The sequence below is a fragment of the Bos javanicus genome, chromosome 2 (assembly GCF_032452875.1).
Source record: "Bos javanicus breed banteng chromosome 2, ARS-OSU_banteng_1.0, whole genome shotgun sequence".
NCBI classification, from domain to species: Eukaryota; Metazoa; Chordata; class Mammalia; order Artiodactyla; family Bovidae; genus Bos; species Bos javanicus.
Window position 1 is genome coordinate 59,254,977 of NC_083869.1, and position 26,368 is coordinate 59,281,344.

The 26,368-nt window shown below is 39.7% G+C and overlaps 1 protein-coding gene across 1 annotated transcript in view; it reads right to left on the reverse strand.

The window, feature by feature from the left end:
• Positions 1 to 24,633, reverse strand: part of HNMT (histamine N-methyltransferase) — a 92,642-nt gene extending 68,009 nt beyond the window's left edge. Inside the window, exon 1 of the mRNA XM_061438994.1 lies at positions 24,544 to 24,633. The gene's annotated coding sequence lies outside the window, so the exon portion shown is untranslated. The remainder of the gene's footprint in view (positions 1 to 24,543) is intronic.
• Between the last annotated feature and the right edge of the window lie 1,735 nt (positions 24,634 to 26,368).

Below are 26,368 nucleotides of genomic sequence, written 5' to 3' on the forward strand. Positions count from 1 at the left end.
CAGCTGAGGAATAATTGTCTTCTCTTGTTCCTGAACTCAGCATTTGGCTGTTCATTAATTAATGGCACACCCATGAGTATAGCATTTCCAAACTGGGCTCCTAAGCAATTCCTCAGCAAACACCATGTTGCCTGCCTTAGTATGACTGTTTCTTGCTGTTATGGACTTCTAATTATAATTTTATTCATTTTTCACTTGGCACATCTGTAGAGAACTGCATAAGTCACTTTATGAGCTGTTGTGGAGGGCATATAAATAAATAGAATGGAATCAATGTGTCAAGGTGCTGAAAGCTGATGGCTGGGGTGACCTCCAGAGGAAACATAGAATGTGTGGCCACTGCCTTGAGGTTAAGAATACAAAGCTCAGATTACTCCCTATACCCTAAGCCTTCTTTTTTACTATCAACAAAAAGTTTTCTGTAATGATTTTAATAAAATAGATTCAGGAAATGTTTGGGGACTGCACATTTTAAACATGTATACCTTATTGTTAGTTGTATCTCAATAAATCTGCCAAGAGTGAAAAAAAAAGAAATGTTTGGGCAATCAATGAGATTCTATTAGATGGTCATAATATTTACCTTATGGGAAAAATTATATATTTTCCCATTATATGTAACCTGCATTTCCCAAGTTTCCGTGAAACTGGCCCAAATGAAGTCAAATCATTGGCTATAACCTGTATTTTACTTGACTTTGTCAACATTCACCAGTGAAGGACTTCCAGGAACATGTGTGTTTTGAGTCAAACTGGTGTTCATGCAGTATGAACTCAAGGCTGTCTACTCACACCACTGGCCTGGCAAAGCCTACACTATTTTTGGGATCCCTGTTCTACAAAGATGAGGAAATCTGGACTCTCTGAGTCAGTGAGTTACCCAAGGGCATGCACTCCTAAGAGACTGACCCAGATAGTACTTTGCACTACTGTACTTTGACAAAGTACTTTGATAGTACTTTGACTCCAAGCATGGTATCTTCTTTCTGCATTAGATCTAATCAATCTCTGTCTAAACATAATCATCACTCATGATCCCAGTCTTATCTATCTATTAGTACAGACTTTCACCATCACACAGATTAGTTTCTTTTGGTGGGTAAACTGGAATAGCAGCAATGGGCTGCCAGACTAAGGGAGCAGGATGGAGCCAAGGGGTCAGGTTCTAAAATAGGCCTCATGAGACCAAAGGGCAGAGGTCCCTGAAAACAGTGAACCACAGGGACTCTGTGTACAGATCTAAGGAGGAGGCAGTGCCAAACACAGGCCTCACCCTTTGCTGGACTGAGCAAAATGTAGGTGATACTTTGTACTTAACATCTAGTAATATCTAGCAGTTAGACTTTACCATTTATCACTAAGCATAAATCCATGTAAGTATTAACCTACCACCCATTCTATGCCAAGCATATGCACCATGGTTTGTTCAGTTCAGTTCAGTTCAGTTCATTCACTCAGTTGTGTCCGACTCTTTGCAACCCCATGAACTACAGCACGCCAGGCCTCCCTGTCTATCATCATCTCCCAGAGTTCACTCAGACTCACGTCCATCAAGTCAGTGATGCCATCCAGCCATCTCTTCCTCTGTCATCCCCTTCTCCTCCTGCCTCCAATCCCTCCCAGCGTCAGAGTCTTTTTCCAATGAGTCAACTCTTCACATGAGGTGGCCAAAGTACTGGAGTTTCAGCTTTAGCATCATTCCTTCCAAAGAAATCTCAGGGCTGATCTCCTTCAGAATGGACTGGTTAGATCTCCTTGCAGTCCAATGGACTCTCAAGAGTCTTCTCCAATACCACAGTTTAAAAGCATGAATTCTTCGGCACTCAGCTTTCTTCACAGTCCAACTCACATCCATAGTTAGTTTTAATCTATTTATACAATCTTAACAAAAGTTCTTAAGGTCCTTTAGGACAGAGAATGTCTCTCGCTTCTTGTAATCCCTAACTACCTTGCTTAAAATACATGATTAATATTGGGTTGGCCAAAAAGTTCATTCAGGCTTTTCTATAATAGCTTATGGAAAAACCCGAATGAACTTTTTGGTCAACCCAATAGCTTTTGTTGTTTCAAATGCCAAAGGGAGTGGAAATTCACCCAGTATTACCCAAATTAATATTCCCTGAGTAGCGTCAGTGCCTTTCCTCAGGGTGCATATCCTGCATACACATGCACATCCCGGGAATAGCTCTGCAAGTCACCGATGTGGTCATTTCTGGCTTTCCTTCTCTTTGAACATTAGTGGCTACACTTCCTTTTTCTTTTTCAAGATTCAGGAAGCCATACCCTCAGCTTCTTGGAGAAAGAAGTTGTTCATCTAGTGCAGCTCAATTATTTCTTCTTGGAAAGCCAGGTCCTCAGAAAGTAAGCACTTGACTTTCTCAAAAGCAGTGAACATTTCATCTCCTTCCTTGAGACAAGCACCAAGTCACATATCATTGCTGCTTGATGCCCCAGCCTATTCACTTTTAACTGCTGCTTCCTCTCTTGGCTTCAAGCGAGAGCTCCAGGTTGTGCAGGGATCCCATCTGCACTATCTTTCTTACTCCTGACATTTCTCTGAACTTCAAGTACTCAGGGAAGACGCTATTTCTCTGTGTTTACCAACTGCATTGATGTGGACAGAAGGGCACATCCCACACACCATTTACAGCAACGATTTCTTAGGATCAGTCATTTTTAAGCCATACACCTCCTGAGGCTCTTAAATATGTCATGGCAGGAACTGCTGCTCCCTTTCTCCCTCTTCTCCAACATGCATGTGTCAGACATGCCTTAGGCCTTCTGGGCATCTGCTCTTCACCAGTGGGTCCGTCTCTGCCCCCCACCTGTTGGTAAAGTTCTATGAGGAGTGAGTTATGGAAAAACGCAGCAGCCCACTGGGAAACGTCATCCACAGTGTTTTAGTTCCCAGCTTGGCAAAAATAGGCAGTTAGCTGAAGGTTTGCCCAGTGCAGGTTCTGTTCATAAGCATAATTTTTCAAAGTTAAAAATAAACAACTCCTGCTCCTCTTGTTTCTAAAGTGCTCTGGGGAGCTCACAATGGTGATTTTGTACATTTCATTTCACTAGTCAGTTTTCAGAGAGATAACTGTCGACTGGGCATTTTATATAATTCTTGTAATATTTTAATGTAAGGGATGGACAGGGCCATTGACTTACTGGGGGGTGACAAACAGATTACAAGATCCTAAGAACAGAGCATGTGGTTAGAACAATGGCAATGCTGTTTACTGGCAGAACACAGAGGAGGGTCACTGAATGTGGCCCTAATGGAAGGCAGAAAATGAAAACTGGAAAGTTCTTTGGAAAGCAGACATGTAAACTGAGAGTTAAAGATTGAAGAGTTAGTATGTTTTAGAAGAGATTGGTAGAAAGGAGGGGAAAAAAAGAATCCTTAATGCTGTTGTCCTCTACCTCATGTGTATAATTAGCACACCCTGGGAAATCTATAGCTACTGCTTCTTAAGAATTCATTACACCTGGTGAATGCCATGGGCCTCTGGCCCCATGTAATTTCTGTGCTTTTGCTTAATTAAGACACTATGATAGACTGGGCAGACATTTCCTGGCAATTAATAATCAGTGGAGGAGCTTAAGTCTTGAAGCAAAGCTGTGAAAATAAGCACTTATATAGAAAAGCTGTCAAATTATTATCTTTTCATGTCTTGATCAGCCCGAAGTTGAAAAGGCACATTGTGTGGTCGGCAAGCTTCATGCACAGCTTAGTTCTTTTCCTAATCATTAAAAGCTAAGTACACAGGAAGAGAGAAGCACACACTCTTCTGCATTAGATGTTTGGAATCCAAGTTAACTTGGAGAACTTTCCTAAAAGTAACTGCTGATCGATACCGCATTCCGTTACTTAGAGCAATTTGTGGTACAACCATCATAAAGTCATTTATCAGGTTGGCCAACAAGTTCATTCGGATTTTTCCATCAGATGTTATAAAAACCTGAATGACTATTTGGCCAACCCAATATAAATGTTTCTATTTAATCAAGATAGGTTTAGCAGAGCTCTGCCTAGAGATGGTAGAGTGGACAAAATGAGTCTGGTGATTGGCTTATAAAATGTTTTGGGTTTATCAGTTCAAAGTATAAAACTTAAATTATGCACAGAAATGACATACGAGACAGCAAAAGAGACACTGATGTATAGAACAGTCTTTTGGACTCCATGGGAGAGGGAGAGCGTGGGATGATGTGGGAGAATGGCATTGAAACATGTATAATATCATATATGAAACGAGTTGCCAGTCCAGGTTCGATGCACGACACTTGATGCTTAGGGCTGGTGCACTGGGACGACCCAGAGGGATGGTATGGGGAGGGAGGAGGGAGAAGGGTTCAGAATAGGGAACACATGTATACCTGTGGTGGATTCATTTTGATATATGGCAAAACCAATAAAATATTGTAAATTTAAAAAATAAAATTAAAAAAAAAAAGAAATGACGTATAGTATGGGTTATTTCCCCATAATGAATTCATAGGAAATTGGGCAATGCAGCAGACATTTATTAAGCTCCTACCATACTATAGTATAGCTCCTACTGTACTATACTATACATGGCAGAGCTTTCTAGGTGGCACTAGTGGTAAAGAACCCACCTGCCAATGCAGGAGACATGAGAGATGCTGGTTTGATCCCTGGGTCAAGAAGATCCTGAGGAGCAGGGCATGGAAATCCACTCCTGTATTCTTGCCTGGAGAATCCTATGGACAGAGGAGCCTAGAGGGCTACGGTCCATAGGGTCGCAAAGAGTCAGACATGACTGAAGCGACTTAGCACGCATTCATGCATGCAAATACTTGGCATCATGTGTGAATAAAATGCTGCATGGTCCATAATGGGGTACGTCAGGATATACTACAGCAAGTTCACTGAAAATGATGTTTTCCATCTGTTTTAAAGCAGCTTCTTTCTTGCTCTAATCTTTGTAAAACTAAAGGCAAAATCTGCACCTGTGTGAAGGAGATAGGGCAGAGACCTCTCAGTAAGGATTGAGCCACCTAATAAATTTAATAAATTTGCAGCCTCTTGTTTCACCTTGTCACAACCTCGCTCTCCTGCAGTATCTGTGGCCTCTATTGCACTTCATGCTTCTCTCATTTTCCTTACACTATTATCCAGTTCAGCTTTGTCTGTCAGCTCTTATGCAACCTACACAAGTGGAATTCTCCTTGGACTCTTCTGGCTCAAACATAAATCGAAAAAGAGCAACTTTGGCAATGTTTCTGTTGCCAATAGAACAAAAGAAATATTGCCAATATTTCTTTGGCAATACATTTCGGTACACTCATATCTCAGCAAACTGAGTCAAAGAGGCCAGCTTGTTTTTACTGACAGCCTAAAGACAGAATCACTTCAGAGTGATTAAAAAGGCTTATTTTGAAAGCACAGTTAAAGGGGATTGTGTGGTGGGGGGAAAAAGACCTCATGGTCATGGAATTTTACTGTATTCAAGAAACCAAAAATTGAAATGTTTAGACTATTGTACAACACTATTGTAGAGTGTTGGGGGAAAAATGGGCCTTCATTAATGTACCCTTTCAGTTCAGTCAGTCGCTCAGTCGTGTCCAACTCTTCGCAACCCCATGAATCGCAGCACGCCAGGCCTCCCTGTCCATCACCAACTCCCGGAGTTCACTCAAACGCCAATGTACCCTTTAGAGAAGAGCAAAAAACACTGAGTATAATTCAATCAGGAGAATTAACTAGAATGGGGAGTCTGTTCTTTTGAATTTCTCATCATGGAATGAATGGCACACCTAGCCCTCTCTGCCTCAGATGGACCAGTGAGGCTGGGAGACCAGGATTATCACATTATCTTAGTGACACTAGGCCATCCCCTGCATACTTGACCCATCCAGTAGCTTATACTGAGAGTGGTGCCCTGAAAGGACCCCAGTGGCATTGGAGAATGGCTTGGGGCTTTGATACTGAGGTGTATCAAAGGTGTCAAAGGTGTCTAAGCCAGGGCTTTGTAGGGTTCTTAAGCTTTTCATGGAATTTCTTGGAAAAATAGTAGAGGGGATGACAGAAGTTATCTCTGGTTTTTCACTGCCCCTTTCCATGGTCTTATTCTAGCTCTCTCCCACCCCTTTCCACCAGGACAGAAAATGTAGAGCACACACATGGGCTTGCTTTGCTTTTCTTGTGTACACAGAGATACTATACACAAATCTGGTAACTCTGCATATGCAGTGTGAGGGTTTCATGACTTGGATGAAAGTAGATGAAGCGCGACAGGTCCTACTGTGTAGTACAGGGAACTGTATTCAATATCTTGTGATAAACTATATTGGAAAAGAATATTAAAAATGTATATATATACACACATATATATGTGTGTGAAAATCACTTTGCTGTACAGCAGAAATGAACAGAACATTATAAATTAACTATACTTCAATTTAATAAAAGAAAAAAAGGAGCTGGATGTTCTTTACCAGAATTGTACATACATACTCAAGCTGACATCTATTATTCTCTAGATCTGAAACATAAAATCTATGTGGTCTTACATACCCTTTCCCCCATATGAACACATTGCTAATGCATATTCTGAGTCACAAAACTCTGTAGACAAAAGCAGGTGGAAAATTTTGGGAAAAGAACTTGAAAGCAATGTGAGCTAGAGCTCTGGAAGAGCTAATAAAAAAATACTCTTTTTATTATTTTTTTAACCACATCTGAACTCTTTAGAGTCCCTTGGACTGCAAGGAGATCCAACTAGTCCATTCTGAAGGAGATCAGACCTGGGATTTCTTTGGAAGGAATGATGCTAAAGCTGAAACTCCAGTACTTTGGCCACCTCATGCGAAGAGTTGACTCATTGGAAAAGACCCTGATGCTGGGAGGGATTGGGGGCAGGAGGAGAAGGGGACGACAGAGGATGAGATGGCTGGATGGCATCATCGACTCGATGGACGTGAGTCTGAGTGAACTCCGGGAGTTGGTGATGGACAGGGAGGCCTGGCGTGCTGTGATTCATGGGGTTGCAAAGAGTCGGACATGACTGAGCGACTGAACTGAACTGAAGAGTACTTAAGGGCTGTACTAGAGATTTCTTTTATCCTGGGCACATTCTAGACAACATTTCTCAACCTCCCCTGAGTTAGGTGACATATGACTACATCTGGCTTGTAGGATATGAGCAAAAGTGATGACTGTCCTCCTGTCCTCAGTCCTTTTTTGTCTGTTATTACTATTGGTATTGACACTCAGGGAGACCATGGAAGCTGCACAGTGAAGATATTGGATTCTCTTTTACTCTGGATCTCTGAAAGACTGTGTACATCATTGTTATGGACTGAGTTGTGGCCTTTTCCCATGAAAAAAAATTATCTTTTGAAGGTTTAACCCTCAATGTGACTTTATTTGGAGGTAGGGCCTTTAAGGGAGTAATTAAGGTCAAATGAAGTCTTATGGTAGGGCTCTAATTCAGTAGGACTGATCCTAATAAGAAGAGGACATTGCAGCTGGTCTGTATGTCTGCTTTATGCTAGTATTGTACTGTTTTGATCATTATAGTTTTATAATATAATATAGAAACAGAAAGTCAACAAAGTAAGTATATAATGATAAAGGGGTCAATTCATCAAGAGGATATAAAATAGAAAATATATATGCATCCAACATTGAATCACCTAAATATACAAAGAAAATATTAACAGAACTGTAGGGAGTCATAGATAGCTGTAAAATAATAGTAAAGGGTTTTAACACCACACTTTCAACAATAGATAACTCATCCTGACAAAAAGAATAAGGAAATGTTGGTATTTGATTACAATATATACCAAATAGGCCTAACAGACATACAGAGTTTCCATTCAACTGAAGCAAAATACATATTCTTCTCAAGAGCACATGGAACCTTCTCCAGGATAGATAGATCATTTGATAGTCACAAAACAAGTCTTATCAAACACAAGACTGAAATCCTATCAAGTATGCCACCAAATGGCATAAAAGTAGAAAGCAATAACAGGAGGAAAATTAGAAAATTAAAAAAGAAGTCAAAGTTAAACAACATACTCCTGAACAGCCATCTTATTTAAAGGCCTAATGTTAACTTGGCTTAGTCTGAACAGACTTCCAGCACAGGGCTGAATTGGGACATATATAACTGAAGAACCAAAAATTGGAGCTAGGGTATTTAAAAGTTTACATGTGTTTGTAACAATCATCAGCAGTTGTCTATATAAGTTGGACCCATCACCTCAACATTTATAAATAAAAAATATGCTGTAAGTATAACTAAAGAACTTTGTAATTAAAATGGTACCATTCTTAACTGGTGTTTTTTTTTTTTAAGATTTTTAAAGAGAGAAGAGTTAAACTTTTAGAAAGTTAATTAGTTATTATTTACTTACTTTTAGCTGTGCTGGGTCTTCATTGCTGTGTGTGTGCATCCTCTAGTTATGGCAAGTGGGGGCGACTCTTCCTTGGGGTGATGGGCTTCTCATTGTGGTGACTTCTGTTGTTGCAAAGCATGGGCTCTAGGTGCATGGGCTTCGGTAGTTGCAGTGCTCAGGCTTCAGTAGTTGTGGCTCATGGGGTTAGTTGCTCCACAGCATGTGGGATCTTCCTGGATCAGGGATTGAACCCTTGTTCCCTGCATTAGCAGGTGGATTCTTAATTACTGGACCTCCGGGGAAGCCCCATTAAGTGGTATTTTGAGGGTAATGGAGGAACGATCAGGGTAGAATATATAAATTTTAAAATAAATCTATTTCTCATCCCCAGAAAATAAAAGCTCAGTCTGACTAATGTACAGAGAAAATAAGCCATCTTCTAAGTATACCAGTGATTTTTAAAGGAGCTGAACTATGGGGGAAGTGAGAGGATTTGTTTATAAGAAACTCCATGCAAATTCACAAAGCATTTATGTTTTTCAGAAGTGAATATTTGTTTAAAAAGCTTGAGAAACAAGAGCTCAAGGTATTCTGTTAAGCTGTCATTGATGCTAAAGGCATTAATGTATGCCTTTGTAGCCTTGGGTAAGTCCCATAACCCACCTGAGCCTCAGTGTGCTCATCTGTTAAATGAAGCTATATTGAAATAGTTATATGTAAGACATTTGTATGTGGGTTTATGAGCAATGTGAACATGTATTTACAAATGTTAAGGTTTCTCAGTTGTGGTATAAATATGATAAAACTAAGAAACTGATATTTTATTTTCATGATAACTAACACATCTCATCAGGTCATGCAGGCCTTAGGGCAATTTGTCTCCAGTTTCCAAAGCCTAGATCTTATATCTCAAAAATAACAGTACTTAACTAGAAACACTTTTTGTATTTACCTTGTAATTAAAAAGAAAAGAATCAGCTCTTAAGATTAACTGTAGTTGACAGCCATGTCCCATGAAAGACCACATTTTCTAAACATTAAATTTATCTCCTGGAGGAGTAAGATGCAACACGCATATCTAGACCTCACAAACTAAAGCCTCCACCACCACTGTGGGAATTAGATCATCAAATCATCCCCAAGAAGGGCAGTCATCCTAAAGTCATTACAGTTCAACAAGAGCAAAGGGAAGACTTAATCAGAAAATTGAATTCCTGAGACATAATAAAGCAGGTTAATTTAGAAATAAGAAATGACACCGTGAGGGATATGTAGCATCATCACTCTTGAGAGGCATGTGAGAAAAATCCAGAATGATATTTTCTGGGTGATACATATCTGGAAGTGTACATTTACTTCAGCTTTTTTTTTCCCTGCCTGAGAGACTGATACTGCCTAGAACATAACTCAATTCAAAGCAGCAACATACTCTGGAGTTTCATCTCATACTTCTGAAGGATTGAAAAGTCTGAATGAACACTGAAAGGTCTTGGTGGCAGTAGGGGCAGATGATGGAGAGTTTCTGGGATAAGAGGTGTTTTGTTTTGTCTTTGTTTTTAGTCTCTAAGTTGTGCCTGACTGTGTTTGTGACCCCATGGACTCTAGCCTGCGAGGCTCCTCTGTCCATAGGATTCTCCAGGCAAGTATATTGCAGTGGTTGTCATTTCCTCCTCCAAGGGATCTTCCCAACCCAGGGATCAAATCCATGTCTCCTGCATTGGCAGGTGGATTCTTTACCACTGAGCCATGGGGGAAGCCCCAGAAGGTATTTATATAGAGATAAACCTAGTCTCTGCCTTCTCTCCTGTGTCTCTGTGTCCTTCCCTTATTTTTTAAAGAAAACCTGTCTTAGATTTAGGATTAATCTGGGGTGATTTCATCTCAAGATTCTTTGTTACTTCCTAATTGCATCTACAAAGACTATTTTTAAATAAGGTCACATTCTGATGTTCAGGATACACATACATTTTGGGAAGACACTATCTATCCCACTACACCTTTTTCTTTTTTTAACTAATTTATATTTGATTAATGATGCCCAAGTTTTATTTAGTGACAAGAGCATCTATGGTCAATTGTTGAATTTCTGATTAGAAAAGGAAATATGGTCCTCAGCAGCCAACAGAAAATACGCTGTCTAGGTTGGTCATAATTTTCCTTCCAAGGAGTAAGTGTCTTTTAATTTCATGGCTGCAATCACCATCTGCAGTGATTTTGGAGCCCCCCAAAATAAAGTCTGACACTGTTTCCACTGTTTCCCCATCTTTTTGCCATGCAGTGATGGGACCAGATGCCATGATCTTCATTTTCTGAATGTTGAGCTTTAAGCCAACTTTTCCACTCTCCTCTTTCACTTTCTTCAAGAGGCTCTTTAGTTCTTCTTTGCTCCCTGCCGTAAGGGTGGTGTCATCTGCATATCTGAGGTTATTGATATTTCTCCCAGCAATCTTGATTCCAGCTTGTGCTTCTTTCAGCCCAGTGTTTCTCATGATGTACTCTGCATATAAGTTAAATAAGCAGAGTGACAATATACAGCCTTGACGTACTCCTTTTCCTATTTGGAACCAGTCTGTTGTTCCGTGTCCAGTTCTAACTGTTGCTTCCTGACCTGCATACAAGTTTCTCAAGAGGCAGATCAGATGGTCTGGTATTCCCATTTCTTTCAGAATTTTCCTTTTTGTTACCTTTGTTATAAAGCTCTGTCTTCCTTGGCCTTTCCAAGTCAGTGCTTAGCCTGCTTACAAGTGCTGGATTGTGTTAGATTCTTCCTACAAACCACACTGTTCATTTCTCCTCCATATCAGGTCTTCTGTGATTCTTCACAGAAAAGGACAGTGCAGAACTGAGAACTGCTCTCTCTCTCAGCAGCACTTGGCTAGTCCAGTTTTCCCTCTTGCTTTGCTCAGATTTGTCATTGCTTTTCTTCCAAGAGCAAACATCTTTTAATTTTATGGCTGCAGTCACCATCTGCAGTGATTTTGGAGCCCCCCAAAATAAAGTCTCTCCAAAGTTATGACCAACTTACACAGGATATTAAAAAGCAGAGACATTACTTTGCCGGCAAAGGTCTGTCTAGTCAAAGCTATGGTTTTTCCAGGAGTCATGTAGGGATGTGAGAGTTGGACTATAAAGAAAGTTGAGAGCCAAAGAATTGATGGCTTTTGAACTTTGGTGTAGGAGAAGACTCTTGGAGAGTCCCTTAGACTGCAAGGAGATCAAACCAGTCAATCCTCAAGGAAATCAGCCCTGAATATTCATTGGAAGGACTGATGCTGAAGCTGAAATTTCAATTCTTTGACCACCTGATGTAAAGAACTGACTCCTTGGAAAAGACCCTGATGCTGGGAAAGATTGAAGGCAGAAGGAGATGGGGACAACAGAGGATGAGATGGTTAGATGGCATCATTGACTTAATAGACTTGAGTTTGAGCAAGCTCCAGGAGCTAGAGATGGACTGGGAAGCCTGGCGTGCTGCAGTCCATGGGATCACAAAGAGTCAGACATGACTGAATGAATTGAACTGAACTTGCTCAGATGGATCCCAGGGTGTCAAATCTCAGAAGCATCAGAGCGTTTGTCTTTCCTGCCTTACTGTTCCTTACTCCTACTATGATTTTCCATTTAATTTCTTGTTGTTGTATGTGTGCTCAGTCATATCTGACTCTTTGAGACCTCATGAACTGTGACCCACCAAGCTCCTCTGTCTGTGTAATTTTCCAGGCAAGAATACTGGAGTGGGTTGCTATTTCCTTCTCCAGGGGATCTTTCTGAAGCAAGGATCAAAACCCTTGCTTCTTGCATCACCTGAATTGGTAGGCAGATTCTTTGCCACACCACCTGGGAAGTCCTTTAATTTCTTAGGTTTTTTAATTTCATAATGCATTTTTGTACATCATGTGGGTAAAGAGATACCATGGAATTGAAGTGAGAAGGGAATGAGCTTTAGCATCCTGCATCAGGTGAGCTTGTCTACCTTAACACGTTTGTCTTTGTGCTTTCCAAAAATTATATGTCTGTGAGCCCTGGAAAACAAACCAGGGCTTGTGCACTTATATTGCTGAATTATTCTTGATGAATCTGGTGCTGGAGGAAGTTTTATGGTAGAATTAAAAGTAATCATGTCACATAAAAACAGCTGTTTACAGTAATAATCATGTCACTTAAAAACAGCTGTTATAGTTGAGGATCCCTGAGAGTGCCTCTCACAATTCCTGTTCCTGTGGCTGACATTCCTCAAAAGACTAAAGTTCACTGAGACCAAGTTTCTACTGGGCCCTTATTTTCCTCCACTCAACACTACATATTTACCCAAAAATAGGACCAAGAATTTTACTCTTTGATGCATTAATTAGTAATTTAAGAAATGTACAAGGAGAAGGAGGGGAAATTACAACTGCAAAACTTAACTCATTTTTCAAAGTATTTGCTTATTTTCCTGGTTGTGCCAGATCTTAGTTGTGACATGTAGGATCTTTAATTGTGGCATGTGAGTGTTTAGTTTCAGCACGTGGGATCTAGTTTCCTGACCAGGGATAGAAACAGGCCCCCTGCATTGGGAATGCAGAGTCTTAGCCACTGGATCACTACAGAAGTCCCACAAAACTTACTCTTTGTACAGACTTATAAAGGTCCCATTGCTTCACAGACTATGAGAAATTGAGCAAATATAACAGCCAAACTGGATTCATCAACCAACATAAGTGACAGGTGGGGTGCAAGCCCCCATCTTACTCCCTTTGTCCTTTGACATAAGAGCCATTTTGACTTTAGGAGCCAAAAGCACTGTCTGCCTGGCCCACTGTATCGCAGCACTGTTTATAATAGCCAGGACATGGAAGCAACCTAGATGTCCATCAGCAGATGAATGGATAGGAAAGCTGTGGTACATATACACAATGGAGTATTACTACACCATTAAAAAGAATACATTTGAATCAGTTCTAATGAGGTGGATGAAACTGGAGCCTATTATACAGAGTGAAGAAAGCCAGAAAGAAAAACACCAATTCAGTATACTAACGCATATATATGGAATTTAGAAACAGGGTAACGATAACCCTGTATGTGAGACAGCAAAAGAGACACAGATGTATAGAACAGTCTTTTGGACTCTGTGGGAGAGGGAGAGGGTGGGATGATTTGGGAGAATGGCATTGATTCATGTTGATGTATGGCTAAACCAATACAATATTGTAAAGCAAAAAAATAAATAAAATAAAAAGGAAAAAAAAAAGAAGAGAAATGGCAATGTGGTACATACCCTAGGGTTTGTGTGTCTACCAAAAAGAGAGAAATTGTTACTTTAGAATCCAGACTTTGTTTTTTTTTTTTTTTAATTTTATTTTATTTTTAAACTTTACATAATTGTATTAGTTTTGCCAAATATCAAAATGAATCCATCACAGAATCCAGACTTTGAAGATAGACAAAATGGAATTTCAATTTTTAATCTCTGCCCCTCCTATCTATGTGATCTTCAGCAAGTTTATGAAAATATTGGAGTTTCGGTTTCTTCAGCTGTGAAGTAGGAATAATAATTTCACCAGCAAGTACCAGATCCCTGCTGGGGACAGTTGGCATGCTAGAAAGAGTAACTGATTACCTTTCAACAGTAAGAAAACAAAGCCTGATTAAAATATAGATCAAAGACCTTAACAGACATCTCACCAAAGAAAACATGTATTTAGTTGCTCAGTCGTGTCTGACTCTTTGTGACCCCATGGACTGTATCCCACCAGGCTCCTCTGTCCTTGGGATTTTTCAGGCAAGAATACTGGAGTGTGTTGAAAAAGAGTTTCTTCTCCAAAAAGAAGATATACAGATAGCATATAAGCATATGAAATGATATTCTACCTCATATGTTATCAGGGAGATGCAAATTGATACAATAAGAAGGTATAACTATTAATATACACTTATTAGACACTAGAATACTGGCAACACCAAATGCTGATGAGAATGCAGAGTGACAGAACTCTCATCCATTGCTGGTGGAAATGAAAAATGGTACAGCCACTTTGGAAGACATTTTGGCAGTTTCTTAAAAAACTAGACACATGCTTACCATATGATCCGTGAAAATCACATTTCCTGGTATTAACTCAATGGAGCTGAAGATGTATGTCTGCATAAAACCCTACAATGGATGTTTATAGAAACTTATTCGTAGTTACCCAAAGTTGGAAGCAACCAAGATGCCCTTCAGTAGGTGAATGGATAAATAGACTGTGGTATATCACAAAAAAGAAGTACTGTTCAGTGCTAAAAAGAACTGAACTATCAAGCTATGAAAAGACATGGAATAAACTTAAATGCCTATTATTTAGTTAAATAAGCTAATATGAATAGAATACATATTGTATGGTTCTATTATATGACATTCTAGAAAAGGCAGACTATTTAGATAGTAAAAAGATCAGCTATTTCCAGGGGCGGGAGATGGAGAGAAGGATGAATAGAGAAAGCACTGAGAATTCCCATAGCGCCACCTGGGAAGGCCCTTTAGAGTAGTGAAAATACTCTGTATTATAATATAATGGCAGATACATGTTCCAGCAGAGAAGGCACAAAAACTGAAACCCGAGGGGAAATGTGACCACTACCAAGCTACCGCCTTTGTTGTTATTCAGTCGCTCAGTCATGTCCGACTTTCCATGACCCCAGGGACTACAGAACTCCAGGCTTCCCTGTTCGTCACCATCTCCTGGAGCAAATGAATGACTGACACAAGTGGTTGGGCACATAGGTTCTCTTCCTGTGTCCTTTCAGAGTGCATTCTAAGTTTTTAATAAAGCATGCACACCTTGTTTTTGTTCTCCAAGTCCAGAGGATGATGATCAGGTTATTTTCAGCTTAGAGACTTTGATAAGTTACTGTTTAAGACAAGGATCTTTAGTCTAATATTTAAGCTCCTTGAAAATATTGCCTTAATTTGGGAATTCCTGGTAGTCCAGTGATTAGGACTCAATGCTTCCACTGCCAAGGGCATGGGTTCAATTCCTGGTGGGGGAACTAAGATCCTGCAAGCCACGCAGCATGCCTCCCCCCCAAATGTCCATAAATTATGAGCATGAAGTAAACTAATAGGAAAATGTAAAGGTAAGTGATAATCCAGTCATAGTTGGTGACTTTCTCTTCTTTATCACTGTGTGCTTTCCCATCCAAGCTAATGATAATCCATCTGCCAGGCTCACCACCCTCTTCCCCATCTCTCTTCCATCTCTCTCTTTTTAAGAAAAAAAAATTATGTGGACTATTTTAAAAGTCTTTATTGAATTTGTTACAATATTGCTTCTGTTTCATGTTTTGGTTTCTTAGCTGTGAGGCATCTGGGATCTTAGCTCCCTGACCAGGGATTGAACCCACACCCCTTATGTTGGAAGGCAAAGTCTTAACCACTGGACCACGAGGAAAGTGCCCCCCGCCCCATCTTTCTTTAATGAAAACTTACCTTTACATCGTAAGTTAAGTGCTGCTCCTTGAAGGAACTTACACTGGTTTTCCCAAACTTCATTTTATCTTTCCATTTTAAAACCATTATATCACTTCCATAGTACTTAACAAAATGAATCTTGTGTTTTTGATACTGAAATTTTTATCTTCTCCTTTGATAATGGACGTTTTCCTAAGGGCAAAGAGTATTTTTCCTCAAGTATGTACCCTTCAGAGAGGGATTGAATGGCTCTTGTACCTACTAGGTACTTGATAAATGTATGTGGTAGTAGGTGGACGTGCAGAACAGTTGTCGGATGGATCATATCCATCCGAATGGGCATTGGAACAGTATCAGAAACCTGGATTCCATTATTTTTTAGGTCACCTGATGGTGATCTGCAGAATAACTGTGCTCAACTTTCTCATCTGCACAATGAGATCAGATAAGATGAATTCAGAGATCGCTCCTGGTTCTTCCATAATTCCCTCATTCAATAAGAAGGTAGATGATTAAATTTGTAAGTAGCAATTTCATAATTCTGTTCCAGAATTTTTACTTGAGGAAAACTAACTTTCCATGATCTTGCTCTTTCTAGATTCTTTCTCAGGAGTTTCCATGGGGCTATAATTTACCTACACTTTAAGTAAAAATACTACATAATCCTAACTCTCCTTTCTTTTCTCTTATGCCTCGACCCTGGTGATAGCCCATTTTGCAGCACAAAGAACCTAATTTTATAACTGCTTTGTAAAGCACTGCAAAAAATAAAGGAATAAAATTATAAAATGTTACATTCTATAAAGGAGTATTTCTCCTAATGCATCCACAAAGAACCAAGTTTATAACTGCTGGTATGTCAATTATGATGGTAAAATATGTATCTATATAATACATGTGATATGATAGATGCAATTGGAGTGGCTTTGGCGTATTTATTGCAGTTTATTTTTTATGGAATCAATAGCAAACGAAACGTCTGCTGTAAGCAGTCATATGAAAATGGATAAATACAAAAGCAAGCATAAGAGTATTCAGCAGAGAATTCTGAGCCTGAACAATCAACTTTCAGGCAAATCTTATGTGATTCATAATTTTAGCCCTTTATTATGCAAAGCTGCTGATTCAATTTTACAATGCAAAGAAATGTTTGGCATGATTATCAAGTTATATTTACCATTCTGTGAATCTACTGAAAGATGCACTATCTTCAAAGAGTCTGTTCAAAGTACCTCTGAACACACTTTTAGATCCTCAGTCATAAGCAGAAGTTGGCAGGGTAAAATGTATTGGTCTTAACTAGCATCAGCATGTGAGACTTTAAAAAAAAATGGTAAATGATGATTCAGTTGCAGAGCCAAATGATTGCCAAATCAAACAAATTCAGAGAAAAAGTTGCTGATCCTTGTTGAATTGCCACATGTTACCACTTCCTGTTACACATGTCCTGGTGGAAAAAACTCTCTTGTAGAAGTTTTCTCACCCATTAGAATAATGTGTTTTTAATTTCAAATCCCTACCTGCTGAAAACTCAGGATTTCAGAAGACCCATTGCAAAACCTGGACTTGAGAGATTGGAAAGCTGGAGAAACTGCTGCTGCTGCTGCTGCTGCTGCTGCTGCTGCTAAGTCGCTTCAGTCGTGTCCAACTCTGTGCGACCCCATAGACAGCAGCCCACCAGGCTCCCCCATCCCTGGGATTCTCCAGGCAAGAACACTGGAGTGGGTTGCCATTTCCTTCTCCAATACATGAAAGTGAAAAGTGAGAGTGAAGTCGCTTAGTCATGTCCAACTCTTCTCGACCCCATGGACTGCAGCCTACCAGGCTCCTCCATCCATGGGATTTTCCAGGCAAGAGTACTGGAGTGGGTTGCCATTGCCTTCTCCAACTACGTTCTCTTCCTTCTCCAGACTCTCCATGTCTCTGTTCATTCAAAGAGTTGTCAATACTTGCTAATTTGAACTCCCCTTCTCCTTCTTCTCTCTCTGATCAATGTCCTCTGTTCATGCTTTTGTTCCCAGCTCTGAATGTTTTTAGTCAGCATCATCAATGACCTCCATGTTAGGGATGCCAGTGTTCTAGCCTCAATCCTCATCTAACTTGATATAGCAACATGAAACATGATTGATTATTCCCTACTCCTCGAAGCATTTTCTTCACTTGTCTATAGGACTCTGCACTCCTAGTTTTCCTTCTCTCACTGACTCCTCTACTTCTAGGTCCTTTGGTGGATCCTCTCCTCTCTTAGAACAAGTGAAAATATTTCCTGGATCACTCCTTGAACCTCTTATCCATCTGTCTATACTCATTGCTTTCATGCATTTATCTAACCCTATAATACCTTCCTGATGTATAACTTTAGTCTAGACCTCTCTCCTGAGATACAGAATCAGTGATTGCACTGGCCATTTGCTACCTCCAGTTGGATTTTCAAGAGCCATCTCACAGTCAACATGTCTAGAACCAGAATTCTTCTATTTACTGCACTCTCACAAAACCTGCTTCTTTACAGCGTACCCCAACTCAGTTCTTGGTGACACCATTCTACTGGGGCCAGGACTGGAGCCAGGGTGAAGCAAGTGAGTTGCTTAGATATGAAATTGAAGATTTTCAGAGCATTGTGCAACTGCCAACAGTGCTTTTGCATGACCCTGAAAATGAGTGCCTCCTTAAAATCTATGTCTTCAGCACCTCACTCCCCTCACCCTAGTCCCACCCCACTTTCACCTACTGAAGCCCAAACCCTTGGCATCATCCTGTATACCTCTGTTTCTCTGACATCCTCGTCCCAACTGTGAGGAAATCCTGTTGGTTTTACCATCAGAAAGAGACAGCAATGCCCTAAGTCTGCACTTCAGGGGAAAGGCTTAAGGAACAGGCAGTGTTGGTCTCCCAGAATGAATTTTAGACATCTTGCAGTTGCTGGCCCCAAGAGTGTGCAATGGAAAAGTGTGTTCAGGTTGCTGTGGCCTCGGGCCTTGGCAGATGGAGGATTGGACCCCCAGGTTTCTGCACTAGAATTCTGTGTGCCACCTGCAGGTCCTATGGGTCCTGAAAGGTACAGATTTACCACCCACATGTGTGCAGTTCCTTCCCCTGTTCTGGCATTGGGCAGTCTCTTCCCTGCACAGTCTTTGGGTCACAGCCCCAGCCCTCCTTGCAGCTGGCTGAGCCTCTGAGACAAGTAGGGCATGGGTGAGGTATCCACCAGTATTGGGGTTTGCATGCTAGGTGGTATGAGCCAGACTCCTTACCCACAAGTCTGAAATTAAGAGCTCTAGAACCAGGGCAACCCAGATCAACCCCAGGCCTCCCCTGCAAGTCCTGAGATCCCTAGAAATTGAACTTTCTCTGAGAAGAGTGGTCTCAGCTGCAGTTCCTCAGGGCTGATTCCACCATTCTCTGAACCACTCCCCGTCCCCATGTTCAGTACATCCCATCCCATCCTCTCCCTACCCCTCCATCAGGACCTGCACTGACTTCCCCATATACCCAGAGTCACACAGGGTATACTATGCACTCCAACTGCACCATTTGATTTCCTTGGAAACTCCACACTTCACCCAGTTGGATCAGGCCCTGGTCACAGGCCATGAGCACCTCACCTGCTCCCTAGAAAACTATTTCTGACACGCTTTCTTCCAGGCATTTGCTTCTCCTCCCTTTGAAATTAGGCATGGCTATGCAACTAATTCTAGACAATGGATTACTGCTAGATATGATGTGTGCCATTTCTGGCCACACAATTGTCAGCTGAGATGATCTAGAACCTTCTTCCCCTACTGCCACACTTGGAAATGTTCCAGATGGTAGAACCTCCATTAGCCTTAGCCCTTCAATAAGGATAATACAGAGCAAAGCCCCTACAGACATGCAATTTCCCTGCAGTGTGATCTACAAACAAATCTTCAGGCTTTAAAGCCACTGAGATTTGATGATTTGTTACCATAGCATAATCTGTCCAGATTAATATAACTAGGTTACCTCTAGTATGAAGGCAGTATGATTAAATAACAAATTATATAAAATTGAATCAGTAATAAAAATGATATCTAAACTTATTGTGAAATACCCAAAGTTTGAGAAACACTTTCAGTTCCTTAGAAGGAAATGCATACACACTCATGCACACACACTCATGCACACACACTCATGCACACACACTCATGCACACAGACGGAAGGTAGGTCTCAGAAGCTTCATTCTAGAGGTAGGATATAGTCTGGTGATTTTGCTTAGCAATTCTAATGATGTGTGTAGCTACTACATCTACCTGTATGAGCCTCACCATGTTCCTTCTTGGCAACATGATTGGCACCTATCTATTCACCATGTATTGACCTTTGGGAATAAGCCAGAATGAAGAACAGTGTGTATAAAATGGGAATATGCAAGCATTTGGTCTAATTTATGAAGAAATCCTTACAAATGTCAAAAATGATGGATTAAAAAATTTTATATATTTAAACATTATACTTCTAAAGAGAGGAAATCAAGATTCTGAGATTATTTTTACAAAGACAGGAAACCAATAGAAGCTAGATGCATTGTTCCTTTTTGTAAAACTTATTTTATTGAAGTATAGTTGGTTTACAATATTATGTTAAAATCTGCTATATAGCAAACTGATTCAGTTATATATATATATATACACATAAATATGTACTTTTATATATTTTTTCTTTTTTATATTCTTTTCCATTATTGTTTATTAGACAACATTGATATAGTTGCCTGGGGTACACAGCAGGACCTTGTTGTTTATCTGTTCTATACATGGATACGTATATCCATTCTATATAGTTTGCATCTGCTAATCCCAATCTCCCAATCCATCCCTCCCCTACACCTCTGCCCCTTGGCAACCACAAGTCTCTTCTCTATGACTGTGAGTCTGTTTCTGTTTTGTAGGTAAGTTCATTTGTGTCTTATTTTAGATTCTACATGTAAATGATACCATATGGTATTCATCTTTCTCTGTCCGACTTCACTTAATATAACAGTCTCTAGGTCCATCCATGTTGCTATGCGTGGCATTACTTCATTCTTTTTTTTCCAAGGTTGTCTTAAAAAATTATTTATTTTTAATCGATTGATGATTGGTTTACAATATCAGTTTGATTTCTGTCATACACCAACATGAATTAACCATAGGTGTACATATATCCCCTTCCTCTTGAGTCTCCCTCCCACCCATTCCCACCCCTCTAGGTTATTACAGAGTCTCAGTTTGAGTTCCCTGAGTTTTATAGCAAGTTCCCATTGGCTGTCTATTTACATAGTGTAATACACTATGGGGCATAGTGTATACGCATCCATGCTACTGTCTCCACATATCTCATCCTCTTCCTCTTCTTTTACTTCATTTTTTTAAATTCCATTGTTTCAGGAGCATTTTCCCCCTCAGGTAGCAGTGACATACTCAGGTACAAGAAAAACTTCTGTATTACAACTTGATTACTACTGTCTGTGTTAAGTGGGTTAGAGACTGAGGGCAGAATGACATCACCTGCCCTCCAGTTGCAGCCTGTGTTTGATGAAGTCCTGAGCCTAGGGCCCATCTGTCCATGTCCCCAAATAGCCCTCTCCCATGCTTGAAAGGAGTGACCTTCCAGACACATCAGAAGTACTGTCTCCTCTGTACGGCTGTCTTGATTCCTCCTAGCTAAATTAGTTGCTCAGTTTTCTTTATCTTGTTAATGATATTAGATACATAATTATAGCACTCATCAGGCTGTCTAATTCTTTATTTACGTGTCTGTCTCCCTGACTAAACCGTGGGCTTTTCAAGGGCAAGAGCTCCATCTTAGTCACTTGTGTCTTCTTCAATACCCATACTTGTCATTTTATTGGTATATATTTGATGATTTAGGAAAAAGCTGGGGGTGGAATAAAAGTAGAAGGAAGGAGGAATACATAAAGGGAAAAGAAAGGAAGCAAATTAGCAAGGCTGAAATAAAGGAACAAAGGGATGGAGTTTCAGCCTGTGTGCCTTTTACGCATGTCTTAATGGACTGGAACAGACTCAGGCACCAGAGCAACAGGAAGATGACCGTGTGGGTATCTCTGAGTCAGAGCCAGCACATGCTTCACACACAACAGTGCAGCCACACTGCACTGATTCCAGCAAACTGATTCCAGAATATTCTACTTCTTCCTACCATTCCTCCTAGTTTAACAAGGAAGACTATTTAACTGACTTCACAGAGTCATAAAAGCCAAGGATTCATGAATTTTATGGTACATGAAACAGCTTAGTTTGATAGGTTATTGTAGTTTTATATATAAAGAAGCCTAGCAATCTTTGTGGACTTAAAGAATGAAACTCTTAAGTTTAAAATAGAAATATTATTAAAGGGAAACAGTTGTAGTTTGTGAGTTATTTAACTGAAGATTCCAAATTAATACTTGAGAATATTGAGAAGTGAAAAGAAAGTGAAGTTGCTCAGTCCTGTCCAACTCTTTGTGACTCCATAGACTGTAGCCCACCAGGCTCCTCCATCCATGGGCTTTTCCAGGCAAGAGTACTGGATGAATATTAATTATAATTTAGGCTTTTAGTCTAATAATACCATTTCCAAAAATTTATCCCACAGAAATATTAAGATGTGCATGAAGTTATGGCAAAAAATTATGCATGGCAAAATTATTTGTAGTCATGCAAAATTTGAAACAATGCAAATGTTTTTAATAGAGGATTAAATAACTATATTTAATGGAGAGTAAGTAGTAGGTTAAAATGGATTATCTTGAATAACTAAAAAATAGAGATTCTAAGATTCATATTCATTGAATAAAGTTTTAGGACCACATGTATACTATCATTCCAACTTTGCAAAGAAACAAAAAAGAACAAAAACCAAAGCTTTATGCACACGTGCACGTGCGCACACACACACACACCAAGACACCGTTCACTTTTGTGAACTAATGGGGGAACTGTTAATATTTACACATGAGGCACCAGCATGATACAGGAGTATCTAGAGGAGGCAGGGTTTATAACCACCTTAATTTCAGGGATTGATATTCTTGATTATACATCTTTGGGAAAGTGAAAGTCCCTCAGCTGTGTCCGACTCTTTGTAACCCTTTGTACTCTTTGTAACTGTACAGTCCATGGAATTCTCCAGGCCGGGATACTGGAGTGGGTAGCTTTCTCCTTCTCCAGGGGATCTTCCCAACCCAGGGACTGAACCCAGGTCTCCCACATTGCAGGCAGATCCTTTACCAGCTGAGCCACATTTGTTTACATTTGTAAACATACACTACTACTACTACTAAAATTTTCATACCTAAAAAGTATGTGTGAGAAGAATGTTGAATTAATCTTAAACTTGGATTTCAAGTCCAGTACCTCCAGTTTGCTCAGAAAGACCTCCCTTTGTTCTAATCCTGTAGTTTCATCTGTTTTCTTCAGAATGCTCCATGGTATTCTAAGTTCTTGTGTCACCAGGACATTCTTTTCTCCTATTCTTTTATTGCCTGAACACATTGTTAATTCTTCCTGACCATTGCAAAGCTCCCAGCCTGTTGATTTTATCTTTTGTCATTCAAGTATCCAGAGCAGCAGACTTATGGTAGCACATAGTCTTTATTTTTGTCCTTTGAATTTTTCTGAAAATAAAGTATCTATTTAATGGGTGATGGATGAACCACTGCCTTTTGCCAGTTCCTGTAGTTAGTGAGGCCAAAGGCCCTTTGCTGAATTCTCACATCAGCTTGTTTGATCAGTCCTATATTTGGTATAAGTTTCAAGCCACACTTGCATTGTGCAGGTGGTACTATTGGTCACATGATAACTTAAATTGTGGTGATAGGGATCGATACAAACTACTCCTCTAGCAAAACACAATAACTCAAGGCATATATCCATTATGAATGCTGCATCAGAGGTATTATCTTCACATTCAAAGTCTAGCATATAATTATTAAGAACAGACATTTAAAGAACATGAACAATTTGATGATAGAATTATTCACATTTATTATGTGAATATTATATTATTATTAGAAATCTTTTTTGAAATCTGGAGAACAACTGAGTGGATAAAAACATGTCAGACAGTGGGTGACAAAGAATATGAGAAAATTACAACTCTTTTTCCCCACTAAATTTAACAATGTTTTGCACCAGTTTCTTCACTTGCTGACTGAGTACTTGGTTCTGCAAGGACATTGACTCAGGAAGATATTTTTTTCCGCCATTATTTTAATCTGTGATGTAGCTGGTCTGGGATTGGCACACTGTTCTTGTCAGGGTGACCCCAGAAATGCTCATTAGAACACCAGCACACATTCTCTCTTTCAACAAATATCAACTGAACATGAAAACAGAGTTCTCTTGTGTAATGAGAGTATAATTCAGAATAAGACAATGATTATGAAGTTTTCATTTCAGTCTAAAAAATAAAAGCATTATGTGTAAAAATTGCCACCTTGATGATCACATGAGATAATGTCATTGTGAAATCTGATCCAAAATCATCAGCTTCTGGAGCATGTTTAAAAGCTAACAAACAGGAAGATGGCAGAATGAGAAACACCAGGAATCTATCTCTCTACCTAGACAGCAGTTGTACTGGCAGAATCTGTCTAACAATTTTGGAACTCTGGAGTCTGTTGAAGACAACTTCTAGGGGAGTACCTAGATGGTAAATTGCAGTTAATTACAATTATCAGCACATAGGACAGTAGTACCTACCCATCCCCACCACAATCACGTGGCTGACAACAGTGCACAGTACCTTGAACGCAGCTAGTTGGAGACTAGGCAGACAAAGGTGATCCTGTCTTCCAAATATTGAGGATCTGTGCTCTGATCACTGCTAGCTGTTTCTGACCACAGAAGTGCATACAAAGAGGCAAGCAGCATTTGCTTACCCACCTACTCCTTTGTTACAAGTCCCTCCCTCTCTGTTGAAGTGACTTCCAGGGCATTTAAAGGGCTAATGCTGTTTTAGTCTGTCCTTCATTTTATTTTCCTTGCTTTTGGGAGACAGACATTAAAGACAATGACATTCAAAAACAACCCTATATCCTGGGAAGTTGGAGAAGACTCTTGAGAGTCCCTTGGACTGCAAGGAGATCCAGTCAATCCTAAAGGAAATCAGTCCTGAATAGTCATTGGAAGGACTGATGTTGAAGCTGAAACTCCAATACTTTGGCCACCTGATGTGAAGAACTGACTCATTTGAAAAGATTCTGATGCTGGGAAAGGTTAAAGGCGGGAGGAGAAGGGGATGACAGAGGATGAGATGGTTGGATGGCATCACCGACTCAATGGACATGAGTTTGAGTAAATTCTGGGAGTTGGTGATGGACAGGAAGGCCTGGCGTGCTGCAGTCCATGGGGTTGCAAAGAGTTAGACATGACCAAGCAACTGAACTGAACTGATATCCTGGGAAAACTAGGAAGTGCCATATATGCCTAGGAAAAGGCTCAGAAAAGACCTTAAGTTCATACCTGACCCTCAGCACAAAGACAGACCAAACAATCAGACAATCAAAAAAAACACAAAGAAACAACATAAAACGACAAAGTCTGGAAGGGGGAGAACCTGATTTCCGCAGTTACTGTGTTGTTAGATTCAAATTGTCAGTTTTCAACAACAACAAAAAAATTGCATGGTATACAAAGAAGTAGGAAAGTATGGTCCTTTCAATGAAAAAATAAACAGAAACTGTCCCTGAGAAAGATCTAACGACATATATACTAGACAAATACTTTAAAATAACTTCTCTAAAACAGTCTAAGAACTAAAGGACAATATGGAGAAAGAAAAAAACAAAGAAACAAAAAACAAACAAGCAAAGTGTACGAGTAAAATGGAAATATCAAGAAATAGATAGAAAATCTAAAACAAGCCAAAAAGAAATTCCGAACTGAAAAGCGCAATGACTGAACTGAAAATGTGACTAGAGGAATTCAAAGGCAGATTTGAGCATACAAAAGAAAGACTCAATGAGTTTGAAGCTAGGACAATGAAAATTAATTAGTCTGAGAAACATAAAGAAAGAAGATTGAAGAAAAGTAAACAGAGCCTAATGTATGCATCATGGGAGCTCCAGAAGAAAAGAGAGAGAAAAAAGGAAAACAGAATACGTGAAGAAATAATGCCTAAAAACTTCCCAAGTTTGATGAAAAACCTGAATATAAACATCCAAGATAATCAGTGAAATCCAAACAAAATGAACTCAAAGAGACTCATATGGAGACATATTATAATCAAACCTTTGAAAGACCAAGATAAAGAGAAAATCTTGAAAATAGGAAGAGAGAAGCAAATCATCACATGTATGGGATTCTCAATAAGATTATCAGCAGATTTCTCATCAGAAACTTTGGAGACCAGAAGGCAGTGGGCCAATATAAAAGGAAACAAAAACCTGTTAAGCAAGATTTCCAGCAAAACTGTCCTTCAAAAGTGAGGAAGAAATTAAGAAACTCACAGATAATCAAAAGTTGAAGGAGTTCCTTAACTTGACTGGCCCTGCAAGAAATGCTCAGGACTCCTGCAAAGTGAAATAATGAAAGGACATTTGACAGAAACTCAAAGTTGCAAGGGAGAA